The sequence below is a fragment of the Ammospiza nelsoni genome, chromosome 24, assembly GCF_027579445.1.
Source record: "Ammospiza nelsoni isolate bAmmNel1 chromosome 24, bAmmNel1.pri, whole genome shotgun sequence".
In the NCBI taxonomy this organism is placed as follows: domain Eukaryota; kingdom Metazoa; phylum Chordata; class Aves; order Passeriformes; family Passerellidae; genus Ammospiza; species Ammospiza nelsoni.
Window position 1 is genome coordinate 1,085,940 of NC_080656.1, and position 17,486 is coordinate 1,103,425.

Consider the following 17,486-nt stretch of genomic DNA (forward strand, 5'->3'; position numbering starts at 1 on the left):
GGCACCCTCCGGGGCTGGGCTGGGCCGGCACCCTCCGGGGCTGGGTTAGGCTGGCACCCTCCGGGGCTGGGTTAGGCTGGCACCCTCCGGGGCAGGGGGCTGTCAGCAGCACACAGAGCAGCTCCTAAGAGGCGGGAGGAAGGGAGAGCCGCGCATTTCACACGTGTGAAAATCGTCACCGGCACCGTGCAAACTCCGCCGGGCTAGACCCGGCACTGTGGGGACAAGGGGACGGCGTGGTTCCATCAGGCTGTGCCACGGTGTTTGCTGACCGAGCTCTGGGGTTTGCCTGGGGTCCAGCCGGTCCCCGGGAGTGCTCTCGAAGTGCTTCAGTGCTTTGCCGTAATTTTTTGTCTTCCCGTTTTTTCTTCTTCTTTTATTTTATTTTTTTCCTTTGTCACTGATAATACCACACTGTCTCTCCAGCTTAGTGAAATATTTCCTTTTCTGAAAAGCAAATGTCAGGCCAGCTGCATATCTCAGGCAGATCTGCCTGGTGACTGCAGGTTACCCTCAGGCTTTGTTGCCAGTCCTGTCCCCCTGTCCTCCCTAATTCCCTATTCCAGGAGCACACACATTACAGCCCATCAGAAAAGCTTTCACAGAAGATTTGTCTGGTCAGAAAAAGAGAATTTACCCAAACCAAAGCAGGGTGCAGGATTGTGTGGGTATTGCTGAAACCTGCGAGCTACTTTTTGTTCTCCTTTGAATGATTTTCAATTTTTTCGTTTTTTAAAAAATTACCCTATCACTAATGAAATACATTAGCATTGGAATGATATTTTTATTTTCCTAAATAGACATTTTGCAATTTATTATTTGCATTCCTTTTTTTTTTTTTTTTGAACAGGAGAAAAAGAGAACTAATGGAACTTCATGCAAATCAGAAAACTTGGTCTTAACCAGCTTAAATCTAGCTACATAACATCTTATTGTGGAGACTAGACTGGGAAAATCAAAGACAGACATGCTGAAGAAAGAAATAACCACAGGTTTGAATATTATTAATAGTCATATTGCCCAGGGACTGTGAGAAGAAAGCCCATCTCTGTGCACACACTCCTTTTATCCGTGCTCTGGTTCTTCCTGTGGATGTTGGATCTGTACAGATGGGACAGGAATCTGTAGCCAGACCAAGGATTTCAGCCATCAAAATCAGTTTTGGAGATGTAATTTTGCTTTTCCACGGGCTGGTTGGTGTTTGCCACTGCAGCACAGCGTGGGCAGGAGCTCAGCCCAGCCAGCCTGGCTCCTGATTGCCCAGCAGCAGCTCAGGCTGGCCCAGCAAGGCTGCGACAGCTCAGGGCTGAATTCCAGGCAGCACTAAAACCCCCTGCAAGGAAAGCAAAGGACATGGTAAGGAACTGTTCACCAGATTCTGTGAAATTCCATCAGATCTTCTGCCTGCTCACAACTGCCAGGAATGTATTTTCAGCAGAATTACTTTTACCTTTTAGGGGTATGTCCGTGATAACTTTATAAAAGTGTTATTCGGGGAGTACAGTCACACTTTGGGTATTTTTAATGAGCATTCAAACTTCCTTAAAAAGCACTAAAGAGTAAATTCATTCAGTGGGAGAGTCAGCCCCCCTAAACCACAGCGTTGGCTTTCAGAGCAGGTCCCTGGACGCTGCTTCCCCAGCACTAAGGACAGTGCCACCTTCAGAATGGCATCAGCTCTGCTTCCTCCTTCATCTCATCTCTGTTAATAAGATTTGCAATGAATTCTTGTGCTGGGAGATGTAGAAGGAATCTCTGGAAGAGCGCAGTATGTGCAAGGCCGGTGTGTCACGGCCTGGCTGGGATCGGCCCTTCCACCGCGGCCTTGGCCCGAGCGGCCGCCCTGGGACCGGGGAGGGGCTCGGGGAGCAGGGGGGCCTCGGAGGGGTCCGTGCTGGGTGTGTGGGTGTCTGTGTGTCTGTCTGTGTGGGTGTCTGTGTCTGTGTGTGTGGGTGTGTGTGTGTCTGTCTGTGTGGGTGTCTCTGTGCCTGTGTGTCTGTCTGTTTGTGTGGATGCCAGTCTGTGTGGGTATCTGTGTGGGTGTCTGTGTGTCTGCCAGCCCGCACGGCTCCCATGGCACCGGAGCTCCAGTGGCTCCGTGCGTGTCCCTGACGCCTTTCCCGCCTCGGGCAGATTCCCGGGGCTCCCGGCGCTGGAATTCTGACAGGCACTGCCATCTGCCGGCACCGCGGCCATCCCTCCAAACCGGCCCCAAAACCGCCACACAAGCGGGGTTACACCAGGGGTTACACGGGGCCCTGGATTTTCACAGCCCGCCCAGGCCCTGCGGCTGCAGAAATCCCAGTTTCTCCAATATCCTCCATGGATTCTCCAGCTGCAGAGGCTTGGAGGCTCCTCCCGTAAGGACATTTGTCCATGGCACGTGGATGGTTGGGACGCTTGCCCACCCCTCTGCCGGGTGTCAGAGCAGAATTCCTGACCCCAGACTCACCCAGCTCACGCTGGAAGTGCCTTTCTGTGCCTGCTGCACCCAACCAAGCACAGCCCAGGCCACGCCAGGCAGGCTCTGGAGAGGCACTGCTTCCATCAGCACCAAAGGCCTTTCAGGGGCTTTTCTTTGATCACCAGGCAGGATCTCCTTCCCCTGGTCCATGTGAGTCCCTGCTTTTGCTTCCTTATCCTACACTGCAAACTCTGCTGTGTTTCACGTATTATTTCAACAGACATCTCCCAATTTGTCCTAATTAAAGACCAGCCAGACCTAGGAGCAGTTTTTCAGCTGCAAACCAACATTGGTGACATCACTGTGCCCCTGCTGAGGTGGTGAAAAAGTTTTCAATGGCCTCGCAGGTTTGAAATATGTTCCAGAGCTGCAGGGATCAGCAGGCTGCAGAAGGGCTGATTTAACACCAAATGGCAGCACAGTTTGGATATTTTTGGGCTGGGATGGAAACATGGAAATGCAGAGGGATTGATTTTCTGTTCAGGATGGGATTCACCTCAGGCAGTGGCATTCAGGATGCACTGCTCTGAGTCTGAGCAGCTGCGCTCTTTCCTTTCCAGCTGATGCAGAGAGACAGGTAGAAGCAGGAGGCAGCCAAATTAAACCTTGTGCTGGAATGGGATGAAGGATCCAATTCCAGGAGTACAGAGGTACAGATTTCACATCAGTGCAACATCTTGATTTTCCTGGGGGTGCTCATAAGCTCTAACAGCTGTACTGTTCAAAGGACATCCAGAGCTATTTACAGGGGGGATTTATGGCAACTGTGGAATGCTCAGCTCCTGGAACTGCAAGCAGAACAACAAGAACAAGCTCTAATCTCATTTTGGTGTCACTAAATTGCTCTCTGAGGATCCTACCTATATCAAAAGCTTGCCTAAAATGACCCGGTTGGATTTTTGCAGGTTCCTGTAGAACACAGCAGGGCAGCCCCACGGCCCCTGCATTTCCCTGAGGTTTCACGGGCTATAAATGAGCCATCCCCTCTGCTGAGGCCAGCCTGGCCCTGACACTCGTCACTCAAAGGGACAGTGAGCCCCGGTGACACGGGCACCTGCTCTGCAGTCAGGACAGGCTTTGGCTTGAGAGGAGAGGGAGCAGCGGTGCCTCCAGGGAGCGTTTTAATTTGTTGTGCAATTTGATCTCCGGAATGAGAGATGTCTCTTCCCGTTTGTCAGCCGCCCCACTAGAAGAAAACAGAGTTGTAAGAGGCAGTGCTGGAAACAGCTCCTAGGATTGCTCATCCACCTCCAGCCTCCCCTGGTACTCGCCTGAACGGGAGCTGAGGCTCTGAGAATCCTGACGTGACAGTCACCCACTCTGTCTCGACTTCCTTTTGTCTTTGGGGCTTATCCAGCCCCCGAAATCCAAAGGAAACTCGGGAAGCAGGCGAGGGGAAGTTTCCCGAGCCAGCTCCCCCGCTCGGCTGTGGAGGAGTGGGGCCGGACGTGCTTTGGTGTGATAATGAGGATCCCCGAGCCGGCGGGGACGCGCTCCTGCCCCGGCTCCCGGGCTGGGGCCGCGCTGATCCCAGCCCAGCCTCGGATCCTTTATCGAGAGTGCCCGCCCGTGGGTGAGCCCTGCTCTGAGCCAGCGCCGTGCTAATTAACGCTAACTACGCTCTTGTTCTGCAGGTGCAGCAGCAGCACCTCAGGCTGAACTTCCCCGGTAGGTGCCAGGGCGAGGATCCCCGGGATGTGCACAGTGCGGAGCCGTGTGGCATCTCCTGTGTGCCACCTCTCTGCCCTGTGTGCCACCTCTCTGCCCTGTGTGCCACCTCTCCTGTGTGCCACCTCCCCTGTGTGCCACCTCTCCTGTGCGCCACCTCTCCTGTGTGCCACCTCCCTGTGTGCCACCTCTGCTGTGTGCCACCTCTGCTGTGTGCCACCTCCCTGTGTGCCACCTCTCTGCCCTGTGTGCCACCTCTGCTGTGTGCCACCTCTCCTGTGTGCCACCTCCCCTGTGTGCCACCTCTCCCGTGTGCCACCTGAACTGTGTGCCACCTCCCTGTGTGCCACCTCTCTAGTGTGCCACCTCTCCAGTGTGCCACCTGCCCTGTGTGCCACCACCCCTGTGTGCTGCCACCTCTGCTGTGTGCCACCTGCCCTGTGTGCTACCTTCCCTGTGTGCCACCACCCGTGTGCTACCACCTCTGCTGTGTGCCACCTCTGCTGTGTGCCACCACCCCTGTGTGCCACATCCCCTGTGTGCCACCTCTCTCCCCTGTGTGCCACCTCTCCTCTCCCGTGTGCCACCTCCCCTGTGTGCCACCTCCCCTGTGTGCCACCTTCCCTGTATGCCACCTCTCCAGTGTGCCACCTGCCCTGTGTGCCACCTCTCTGTGTGCCACCTCTCTCCCCTGTGTGCCACCTCTCCTCTCCCATGTGCCACCTCCCCTGTGTGTGACCTCTCCTCCCGTGTGCTACCTCTCCCGTGTGCCACCTCCCTGTGTGCCACCTCTCCAGTGTGCCACCTCCCTGTGTGCCACCTCCCTGTGTGCCACCTCTCCTCTCCCGTGTGCCACTTCCCCTGTGTGGCACCTCCCCTGTGTGTAATCTCTCTCCCCTGTGTGCCACCTCTCTCCCCTGTGTGCCACCTCCTCTGTATGCCACCTCTCCTGTCTGCCACCTCTCCAGAGCCAGGCTCCTCCCTGCTCAGGAGCCACACGGGCACCAGTCAGACACTGATGGGGCAGACCCAGGGGACAGTTTCCCTGTTGGGCTCTCAGAGCTGGACAGGTTTGTGACAAAAGCCAACGCCTCGCTTCTTCCAGGTGGGGATCTCTTACATTCATTCCCTGCTGAAGCACAAAGCCTTCCCTTTGCAGAGGGGGGGATGGGATGGGATGGGATGGGATGGGATGGGATGGGATGGGATGGGATGGGATGGGATGGGATGGGATGGGTGGGTGGGTGGGTGGGTGCAGGGTGTAACAGGAAGGGACAGTCCAGTTCTCAAACCAGCCACTCATTAACCCCTTCATGAACACAGATCTCAGCTCTAGCTCGTGGCTCTCCCAGCACTGGCAAGACAGGGACTGGAGGTAGAGCCAGCAATTCCTTCATTTGCCTATGAGGAATCTTCCAGGGGATTTAATTGGCTCTGAAAGATCCCACAAAAGTCTCTGCATGAATGTCATACACTGAGTGTTGCCTTTGGGCACTGGAAACAGCTCAGCCAAAGCTGTGTGCTCCCTCTAGGCCTGGATTGTGTCCCTGTGAACCAGGGATCCCCTGGAGAGGGATCAGGGGAGCCAGGGATCCTCTGGGGAGGAATCAGAGGAACCAGGGATCCTCTGGGGAGGGATCAGGGGAAAAAGAATCCTCTGGATAGGGATCAGGGGAACCAGGGATTCCCTGGAGAGGGATCAGAGGAACCAGAGATCCCCTGGAGAGGGATCAGGGGAGCCAGGGATCCTCTGGAGAGGGATCAGGGGAAAAAAGAATCCCTTGGAGAAGGATCAGGAGAGCCAGGGATCCCCTGGAGAGGGATCAGAGGAACCAGGGATCCCCTGGAGAGGGATCAGGGCACCATAAGCAGCCTCTTCCAGCCCATCCTGTGGTCACTGAGCAGAAAGCACAATCCATGGAGCAAAGCAACAACGAGAGGCCCTGCAGCAGCAATTTGTGTAAATGCCATGTTTTGATACTATTTGCAATCCGTTCTCAGGAGATAAAGCAGACTGGCCCTTGCAGCTGGTGTCACCCTCCCTTGCTCCCAGTCCAGTCTTGCCCGGGGATTCTTTAGGTGGGAGGGTCCCAAAGAAGCAAACAGTGAATTGCTGCTGCCCCAGCAGGGACATGGAGTGGCTGCTGCCACACCTGGCCCAGCTCCTGGCTGTGTTCCCTTTGCTCTGCATGAGCTGGAAATGCTCTACAGGGAAATTCTCCGCAGAGAATCACAATTCCATCACAATTCCATCACAATTCTATCACAATTCCAGCCTTGGGCTGGGCGCTGGATCTCCTCTGCAATTAAGTTTTATTCTTTGACACTAAATAGACCTTCAAGCTGATTTCTGAGGTGCACCCACACCTTCAGGGGAGCCTTACACAGTGAAACCAATCATTCCATTTGTCCCCAGAGTGTGAGTGGCCAGAGAGGAGCCTGCATGCACTGCTTGAATTCAGAGCCACCACTGCAACCATCGCTGTTCATTAGAAAACCCCAGAAACACTTACGCAACTCGGATTTCCACAGAGTTTACTAAAATTAGCAAGGTTTTCAGCAGTTTTTCAGTCATTTGCGAGCTCGAGAGAACCATTTCTAGAATTTTATTTGCAGACCTTGCAGCAGCATTCAATATTTATAAGGAATTCCCTGTCTTGGTAGCAACGACTGACAGTTACAAAAAATAAGTACATTATAAAATGCATTAATATTTTAAGTCTGCCTGAGACTGCTGGAGGAAGATATTGCCAGCTTTTGCCTGACTGGCTGATATTTAGTTCACACAAGTAACTGACAAAAGCAGACATATCTAGGAGGGAAAAGAGAGGGTGTGTAAGAAACTGCAAGAGCTACAGTGAAAGATTTGTCTATGTTTACACAATAAATCAGCAGCACAATGAGGAATAAAACCATTTTTTCCCCCCTGTTTTTGTTCCAGCCACTCATTCAGCGCTGTTATGCACTCAGATATTGCTTTTGGGTTCTAAATAAAACCCCTCCTGATCCTCCAAATAAAATGTTGAGGTTGTGCTGAATCCAGGTTTTCCCACAAAAATACGAATAACTCACGTTTAATGATGCAGCTGAGAGAAAAGATAAATCTTGATCTGGCTGGAATAAAGTGCTTTTTCCTGAGCCCTCCTGCATGCTGGGTGCAGGCAGTGCTGGCCACGAGCCAGGGCTGTTTACAGTGCCAGCGTGGCTGTCCCACACTCCTGAGCATCTGCACATTTTGTTCCTGGCATATTTGTGTCTGTGGAGCCAGCTGACCTTGAAACTCTCATCAGAGGGAGAAAAATAAAAAAAATATTAAAAAAAACAGCAGCCAGGAGCTACCATCCTCCATATATTCCAGTTATTATCAGAATATTTTTCCCCTGCTCAGTTTGCACAGAAATGACATTCAATAACAACGAAAATGTTCCCTCTGTCCCGAGAGAGGCATGTTCAGAGTGAAACCAGGAGAAATGAAAGGCCTCTCCAGCAATCCCCAGGCATGGCTTCATAAATATAAAACTGCAGTAGTGCCTGGCTCAAGCACCGAAGGCAAAATGTGCCAAAGCTCTGGGGTGCCACTGCTCCTGCCTCCCCCAGTTCCTGGCTCTGGGAGGCTCCGTGTCCCTCACTGCTCCCACAGGGCAGAGGATGGAGGGCAGAGGATGGAGTCACCCCCTCTGCTGTGGGACCCAGGGCCTCCAGGCCTGTGGCTGTGACAGCAGGGCGTGGCAGCCCTGTCCATACCCCCTGTCCATACCCCCTGTCCACACCCCCTGTCCACACCCCCTGTCCATACCCCCTGTCCACACCCCCTGTCCATACCCATGTCCACACCCCCTGTCCACACCCCCTGTCCACACCCCCTGTCCATACCCCCTGTCCATACCCCCTGTCCACACCCCCTGTCCACACCCCCTGTCCATACCCCCTGTCCACACCCCCTGTCCATACCCATGTCCATACCCATGTCCACACCCCCTGTCCACACCCCCTGTACACACCCCCTGTCCACACCCCCTGTCCATACCCCCTGTCCACACCCCCTGTCCATACCCATGTCCATACCCATGTCCACACCCCCTGTCCACACCCCCTGTCCACACCCCCTGTCCATACCCCCTGTCCACACCCCCTCCTGCCCTCCAAAGGGGGGACACCCTTTGGAGCACCCTGGTGCTGCACTGTGGGGTCTGAATTCCCTGGGAAAAGGAGGGATGCAGGCACTGTTGCCAGACCCTGCCCCTCCCCAGCTGGGACAGCAGCTCCTCCTGGACCCCCAGCTGCAGAATGGCTTTTCACAGACCCATGGAACAGCCTGGGACGGGAGGGACAACCAGGATCACCCAGTCCCACTCCTGTCCCTGCCCAGACCCCCAACAACCCCACCCTGTCCATCCCTGGCAGTGCTGCCCAAATCCTCCTGGAGCACTGGCAGCCTCAGGGCTGTGCCCATTCCCTGGGCAGCCTGGGCAGTGCCAGCACCCTCTGGGGGAGCCTGGGCAGTGCCCAGCACTTTGGAGAGCCCTTAATTGGCAGATCTTCCTCAAAGTGTTCCCAGTCCTCCCGAGGAGTGAACAGATGAGTTCTGCTGTGAGCTGTGTGAAAGCTGCTGCAGGTCAGCACCAGGGACCTTTCATGGAGCCCTGGGAATGAGGTTGTGCTGCTGGGAGCCAAACTGGGTCCTCTGCAACCTCCACTCCTCCCTGCAGTTGTGCAGGATTCAGTGACACTGGAGGGTTCCCTCCTGTGCTGTCACTGAGCAGCAACACCTCTCTAAAATTGCAGCAGAACTCTTGGATTCACCCCACAGGCCCTCAGTGGAACTTTCTTTTCTTCCTGGATCTGCCTGGGCCTTCTTCCTGTGCCACTCCACACACCAACTGCAAATTTTGCTGCTGCTTAGTGCTAAAATTGTACAAGAAAAGATGCTTCACCCAGATGGATGAAATTTACTTTACTTTCTGGTTAGTCATGAATTTCATCCTCTGTTTGATGTATCTCAGCCCAAGATGAAGGAGATCAGTGTAATCTCAGCTTTATAAAACCTTCTCAGCATGGAGCACAACCACAGCCATAACTCAGCCAACTGCAGGGTCCCTCTGCTCCGTGCAGAACAGACAGAGGAATTATGGACTGGATTTCCCAGGACCTACCAGTGGAAATGAGGCATAACACCAGAATTGTAGGCATGTCAAAAAGCATAAAAATAAGCTTTCCCAGGAAATATGATGCCATATGGCCCTGGTCTTTGTTGTGGTGAGCTCCTGGCAGTTCCCCAGGCGCTGCCATGGCAGAATGATTCTGAGCAGGAGCCTGGGCTGTGTCAGCTCAGCACGGAAATTGCCTGGGGCTGTGGTGTTTCCACTCTGACAAGAGCTCTGCAACTCGTGCATTCTGCACTGTCCCATTAGTGGAGGATTGATTCATCTGTGCTGATAGCCTGCACACACCTTGTCACCCAGCAAAGTCCCTGAGGTGCCAGAAAGGCTCTGATTGTTGCTTTGGGTGATTTATCCAAGATTTATGCAGCACTCGGAGCCAAGGCCAAGAAAATTCCCTGCTGTGCCTGGACCAGATGCTGCTCTCATCTGAGCTGTGTTAAATCTGAGCTAAAACTGCTGAAGCCAACAGACAGGGAGTGCTTCCACCAGCCTTGTTTTGGCTCCCATGTGTGGCCACCCCATCCCCATCCCCAAAACATCAGCAGGACAACCACACCTGCATGGAAAGCTCAGCCTCTCTGAGTGCACCATTTGCTGTGCAAAAGGCTTTTGACAAAAGGTTGAGTGTTTTTTTTTAATTGATTGCACCAGACCTATTTTGAGGAGCAGGATGGATCTTTGTAGGGCTCAGGCAGGTATGGCATGAGAATGCTGAAACATTTCTTGCCCAAAGCTTCACCTTCACCCCTGTCTTCCACCTTTATTTCATGTTTTCCAGAGGTTTTCCCACCACAAGCAGCCAGTGTTGCCTCCAGCAGTCCCTGCACAGCCCAGCAGAGGGGAGTGGGCCACCACACTGTTTTTTCCTCTCCTGCCCAGTCCTGGGGCAAGGCCACATATCTCTAGGATGTTATTTAACCACACACCCTATTTGCAAAGAAAGATTAAATTTTTTGTTGTTTTTGTTAAGCATAATTTTTCTAGTGGAAGTTGCTCCTGGTCATGGCAGGAGTTGGAACCAGATGATATTTAAGGTCCCTTCCAACCCAAACCATTCTACGATTCTAAGCATGAAGCAGAAGCTTTACTGAACCGAGGTCTCTGTCCATAGTTTGATGGCACAGACACACTGATTTTAAGTTCTTTACCCATATATGAGGCCTAGGTAAGAGTTCACAGTTTTAGAAAGCATGGTGCAGGACAAACACAGATGTTTTGGACATCTGCAGAAAAGGTTATGCAGTCAAGTGTGAGTCATGGAGACCTCCCAAAAACCTTGGTGCAGGAGCTGGAGGTGCCTGCCTGGGCATAAATCAAGTTCCTCTTCCGAAAGAGTCTCTGTGGAATAAAATCTTTGTAAAGTGGAATCTTCGGCACAAGGAGACCTCAGGGTATGGACACATGTAAGAGGAAGGGCAGAGGAGTGTCTCATCTACCCAGCTTGGTAGGCTTTTTCAGGCTGAGAGAGATAAGGAGCCAACCTGCCTCAGAGCTGGCTGAATTGCTGCTGCCCATTGCAGCAGGAGGGCTCTGGAGCAGCTGTCTCTGGAGGGAGCTGTGTGCCCCAGAGCAGCCTGGCCAGGAGGAGCTGGGGGAGCCACCCAGAGCAGCCTGGCCAGGAGGAGCTGGGGGAGCCACCCAGAGCAGCCTGGCCAGGGGAAGCCTCTCAGAGCAACCTGGCCAAGCTGAGCCAGGGAGAGCCACTCTGGCACTGCCCCCTGGTCTCTCCAGCCCCTGCAGTGCTGGGCACACGGGGCAGGGTGAGCTGGCACCTGAGGCTGCTCTCTCACCCTGGGTGGCAGCAGCTCCCTCCCTGCTGGCACAGCCCTGCCTGGCTGGGCTCACTCTGCACATCAGCCATCCTTCATCCCTCAGGTGCTGACCTTCCAAGCAAGGCCTGGTTTGTGCCCCATTCTCTGGGAAATATGCAAAGGGAGCCCTGAGGCACCTGCAGGCCTCAGCTTTCAAAGGGAGCCCTGAGGCATCTGCAGGCCCCAGCTGAGGGAAAACCCCGCTGGAGGCTTTTTCCTTCTGATAGCAGCAACCACACACAAAAGGAATGGCAACCTCAGTGGGAGCAGTGTGGGGCTGCCAGCCCCCTGTGCTGCCCTGAGGAGCAAGGACAAAGCTGCCCCCAGCTCCTGAGGGAGGCAGGCAGGGATCCAGGGGCTCCAGCTCCCCCTGGCACTGCCTTCATGGAGCACAAACCCCTGCTCAGCACTACAGGCTTGGCTCCTGAGCCCAGCTCTTCCCATGGAGGCTTGGCCTAAATCTCACAATGCCAGGCCCCACATGAGCTACCCTCAGACAGCAGCCAAAGAGAGCCCTTCCAGGGAAAGAGCAGAACAAAGAGCAGAGCACATGTGGAGGGGATGGGCTGGATTCCTCACTAGCCTGTCGTGTGTCTCTGCAGCCTGTAGGACCTCAGTGCTCTCGGGAGATGACTGAATAAACAATCATTGCACACAACTCACTCATTTCCTCACTCTCCTATCACCGTGGGCTCCATCCCAGCCATTATCTGCTGAGGGAATTCAGCAGGGCTGTAATTCCTTCACACAATGTGCTCTCACTTTCTGCCTGGCTCCCAGGGGAGATCAGTGGGTCAGGATATCAAACCAGGCTTTGTGCCTTTGCCTGTCTCTGCCTTGGTTATCCTTTGGGAAAAGCAGAATGGTGACTGCTTCCTGCCTTTCTCTGCCTCACCTGCATTCCCAGAGAGAGGGTGGGTTTCATTTATTAGTGCTGATAATTAATAAATGATGCTGTCTTTGAGCCCTTGGGGATTTGCAAATGACTCAGCATGAAGCACCACAGAATGTTCTACCTTGCACAGGGATTGTGCTGTGCTGTTTCTTTTCACAGCACCTACTGATGCTGTCCAAAGGGAGAGCAGCAGTAATAATCAAACCCAAGGAAAACCTTATTGCCAGCTGGAGGCTCTGTACAAATCACAAATGGGACAGAGCTGCTGTGGAACTGCCTTGAGCTGTTGTATTTTCCAGCATCAGTCTCATTCCATGGTTATGACAATGGGAAGATGCCAGCAGCTCACATCCCAGGCAGCAGACACAGAACTTAATGTTACAACTCACTTTATAAGTTTTTTTGACCAATCACACAAAGCAAAAGCACATTGACAGTAGTTCTGTGTAATCACTATAAGTACACGTACCTTTGGTTAAAACAAGGCTTGCTTATTTCAAATACAATACCTGCTTGTAAGCCTTAAAACACAATGCACAGAGCTCCATTATTAAGCTTAAAACTTCCTAATATCTCACTAGATAAACTTTTCTGTAGCTTAGAGATTTATTCTAGACAAGTGTTAATACACAGACCATTGTTCTGTTTGTCCTTGTGTTTCTACTTTTAAAATAATTTTTCTGATGACCAATCTCATGGCTGCTGCTTAGCTCCAATCACAGTTCTGCTGTCTCTGAGACCTGCCTTTTGCAGCTTTCCCAAAACCCTCTGATTTTGTGGATTCCCACAAAACCTGAGCCTGAAGTGTGTGAAGTGCAGGCAGCCTGCTTGGGGAACAGCTGGAATGAATTCCTGAGGCTGGAAGGGAGGGAAGGCTAAAATGGTCAGATGGACATTGAGCCAAAGGGTGACCTTAGAGCACATCCCAAAGGGGACAATGACCACCACCAGCAGGTCCTGCTGCAGAGGAGAGCAGAGGCATGACAATATGTGGGAGCTGCTGGGGAGCAGCAGGATCAACCCATGGCATTGTCAAGGGGCTTTGGGAGCAGCAGCACGAGGAGTGGCCGCTGCTGGGCAGAGTGAGGCAGGGCTGGAGCTACACAGAACTCTTCCTTTCTTCATCTGGGAAGTACCAGGGCTGGAAAAACTGAGGCTCAGACAGCAGATTTAGCACAAGTCCATATCTGGTTCTTCAGAACCCATTCTCCAGACCTAGAGGTGCCATTCTATTCCCAACTGAATTTTGCTGGTGATGTTGAACACAGCCCTGAGAAGACAACTGAAGTAAGCCAAATATACCCATATGTGCTATTTCCTGTTTGGATATTCTAGCTGTGGCAGACAGTCCCCATGCCTGGCTGAGCCACCCTGCCCCTTATCCAGCTCCAGGCTGGCTCAGGCAAGCGGGATGACACATGCTCCAGAGGGAAACCTGTGTGGAGACACCTCTGTGCTCCCAGCAAAGCTGGATCTGACAACCTGAATGCTCTCTAGGGTTGGTGTGGGGACAGCACCTCACAAATGGCAATTCAGGAACATGTCAGGCCCTTGAGAACAACTTAAACTTCCCCAAATGCCCTTTTTAGAGCTTCCAGAAGTGTGTTTATTTGGTAACCAATGTGAGAGGTAACATGCAGAGGATGAAATGAAGTGTGAGCTCATTTTAAGGCTTCAGAGTATTTGATCAATTGCTGCTCAGAAAAACCTTGGTAGGTTGTGTGTACCTGGGACATCTGTGCTCCTTCTTCTACCCAATTAATTAACTTTGTCAGTGAGTTGCAGCTACTAATTAACACTTTTATTGCCATCATGTGCACCAGAAAGTGTGAGAGCTTGAGAGCTCCAATGTCCCTCAGAAACCTGACGGTACCAGACAAACCCAGCTGAAAATATGGAAACAAAACTTCAGCAGGGGTTATCTGCTGGCCAGTTCTTCATGGCTTCCAACACTTTCCTACACAGAGGGTGTCAAACTTCTGCTTTTCAAGCTCCAAGCAGAAGGAGAGATTTCAGATACCTCTGAGTCAGGTGCCAGTGCCACTGTTCAGAGCACTCACTCATTTTTTCCACTGATTCCTTTGCTTAGGAGTGCAGGGAAGGTGACAAAGACAGGGCTGCCAGTGCAGGAACATGGCTCTTTATCAGTACAAGCCTTATCTTATCTTCTGTAGGCTCAGCTTAACTCTCTGAAAGAAGGATTCAGTGACTAGAAAAGGGAAGTGACCCTGCTGTTTGTGCAAGAGGGATTGCACACCCTCCATGTGAAGTGCCATGAGCCCCTGATCCCAATCCCTGCTCTGATCCCATTCTCTGCTCCCATCCCACTCCCTGCTCCGATCCCTGCTCTCATCCCAATCCCTGCTCTGATCCCACTCCCTGCTCTGATCCCTGCTCTGATCCCATTCTCTGCTCTGATCCCAATCCCTGCTCTGATCCCTGCTCTGATCCCAATCCCTGCTCTGATCCCACTCCCTGCTCTGATCCCTGCTCTGATCCCTCTCCCTCTTCTGATCCCTGCTCTGATCCCATTCTCTGCTCTGATCCCTGCCTGCTCCCATCCCTGCTCTGATCCCACTCCCTGCTCTGATCCCTGCCCTGACCCCTGCCCTGATCCTTGCCCTGATCCTTGCTCTGATCCCACTCCCTGCTCTGTGCCCCATCCCTGGAAGGGTTTGGATGGATTCCCTGATGGATTCCCTGATGGATTCCCTGATGCATTCCCTGATGGATTCCCTGAATCCCCAGCCCGTGCTGGGCTGCAGCTGAGCCCAGCAGGATGGAGAGAGGAGCCTCTGGGCAGTGCCCCCTGCCCTACACTTGCAGGGAAGGAAGGACTTTCCTGGCGCTCCCTGCTCTGCCCAGCAGCCAAGTTTACAAGTAAATAGAGGTAAGGAGCTTTGCTGCAGGATAATTCCGTCCATCAGCAGAGTTCCATAAGCCCGTCTTTCCCCACGTGGCACTGCCAGCAGAGGTGCTGTCCCCTGAGGCCTTGCCAGGGACCCAGGGGCATTCCAGAACCCACGGCTTTAGGAATTTTTTATGGCAGCTGAGCTGCTCCAGTGTAACAACTCAAAGAGAATGCTAAATTCTTGTCATCAGTTCTCTGAAAATGATAGAAAAATGAAGTGTGTGAACGTGTCAGAAAGACACAAAACAATTTGGTTTGTTCAGCCTGGAGAGGAGGAGGCTGAGGGGAGACCGCAGGGTGATTTCAGAATCCTCAGGAGGGGCAGTGTAGGGATGGGTTTGGACAACATTCCAGGCACAGAGAGTGATTGTTGGGCTGTCCTGTGCAGGGCCTGGAGCTGGGCTGGATGATCCCTGTGGGTCCCTCCCAGCTCAGGATATTCCATAATCCCATGATAGCTCACCAGGGCATCTCTCAGGCTGTCCAGTCTGAGGAGGGATCTCCCCTCTCTGGGCCCATCCTCAGTGCTCTGTAAAGGAGAGAGCAGAGAACACAAGGGCCTTACTGCAGTGTCTGACCTCCCGGAGTCCAGTCCCACTGGTCTCTGCCTTTCTGGGGTCCTACATTCACTGCCAGCATTTAAACAGCCTGTGCATTTAGATTTTGTCATTAGACTCAGCAGAGGAGGACAAGGCTCCAACAAGCTGCTGCTCAGAACGTGTGAGGCTGAAGTGATTACAAACCCTTTGCTTTCATTACTAGCAAGGCTTGAAGGTGCTGGGAGGGATGAGGGGTATAATTTACTCCATCTGTAAGGCTGTTCTTCCATTGCAGGCACTCAGAGATTTACACTCTCTGCCTGCCTGCCTGCCTGCGTGCTCAGATTATTTAGGGAAGGCTGGCGGGGAAGCCAAGAGGAGCCAAAGCCCCACTCTCACATTTCCCTGGGCTGTGACTGTGCTTATTCCCAGGGATGGAGCTCTGGGAGTGACTCAGAGGCACTCAGACAGCAGAGTGAGGGCTCAGCCCCCTGTCCCTGCTGCTCCAGCACGGCTGGAACCCGCTCAGAGTGTGTCTGATCCTGGGAAGGATGGATCACTTCTACCGGGAAGGATGGATCAGCTCTCCAGGAAGGATGGATCATCTCTCCTGGGAAGGATGGATCCCCTCTCCAGGAAGGAAGGATCACCTCTCCTGGGAAGGATGGATCCCCTCTCCAGGAAGGATGGATCATCTCCCCTCTCTAAGAAGGAAGGATGGATTAGCTCTCCAGGAAGGATGGATCCTCTCTCCAGGAAGGAAGGATCACCTTTCCAGGATGGATGGATCACCTTTCCAGGATGGATGGATCACCTTTCCAGGATGGATGTATCCCCTCTCCAGGAAGGATGGATCACCTCATCCCCAGAAGGAAGGATCACCTCTCCAGGAGGGATGGATCCCCTCTCCAGGAGGGATGGATCATCTCCCCTGGGAAGGATGGATCCCCTCTCCAGGAGGGATGGATCATCTCCCCTGGGAAGGATGGATCCCCTCTCCAGGAGGGATGGATCATCTCCCCTGGGAAGAAAGGATCAGCTCTCCAGGAAGGAAGGATCCCCTCTCCAGGAAGGAAGGATCATTTCCCCAGGGAAGGATGGATCATCTCTCCAGGAAGGAAGGATCACCTTTCCAGGATGGATGTATCCCCTCTCCAGGAAGGATGGATCCCCTCTCCAGGAGGGATGGATCATCTCCCCTCTCCAGGAGGGATGGATCATCTCCCCTCTCCAGGAAGGATGGATCCCCTCCCCTGGGAAGGAAGGATCATCTCCCTTGGGAAGGATGGATCCCCTCTCCTGGAATGAAGGATCCCCTCTCCCAGCAATGAAGGATCCCCTCTCCAGGAAGGATGAATCCCCTCTCCAAGAAGGAAGGATCATCTCCCCTGGGACTGCACTGCAGGTCCATCCCTCCCGTGCCCAGCACACAGTAAATAGGGACTGGGAGGCTGCCAGGATTCCTGCACCGAGGTTAATGAATAAACAACGCCTGCAGGACTCACTCGCCTCCTATTTTTAATGTCTGTATCTTTGATTGCATCTTCGAGAGGCCTCTCCATAAATAACCATTCCAAGAGATAAAAGCATTGGATGTTCCCTTTGACAGAACAGAGATTACCAGCATTTAGACAGAAAAACTGCTGGTAGGCAAGCAGGCTCTTGCTTTTTATAGAAAACATTGCCTTTATTGTGGCAAACAGAATGCTGAAAGACAAGAAAATGCAAATATAGCAAGGGACATTCTGGAAATGGGAGCTCAGTCATGCCTTGTTTTCCCCATTTTTTTTGGTGGGAGGTGCTTTCATCACACACATTTCCAGGAAAACAATGAAGGAAGCTCAGAAAAGTGGGCAGTGTTGGAAATTAGGAGAGCTGCCAGCACACCAAGGTTGCTGCTGAAAATGGGATTTAATTGCTTGGTTATGGATGCAATTTTGGGAATATTACCCAAGGTGAATAAATAAACAGTTTCATAAATAGAACCCCTTGGATTTCCAAGAGTGCCTTTGGTGGTTTGGAATGTCCAACATGAG

At 52.7% G+C, this 17,486-nt stretch overlaps 1 long non-coding RNA gene across 1 annotated transcript; it reads right to left on the reverse strand.

Annotated features, from left to right (window-relative positions):
• Positions 1-760: 760 nt before the first annotated feature.
• On the reverse strand, positions 761-7,284 carry LOC132083655 (uncharacterized). The gene is made up of 2 exons (XR_009419965.1): positions 7,205-7,284; positions 761-1,333 (listed from the first exon to the last, which is right to left on the reverse strand). It is a non-coding gene; the product is annotated as an uncharacterized LOC132083655 (long non-coding RNA).
• Positions 7,285-17,486: the final 10,202 nt, after the last annotated feature.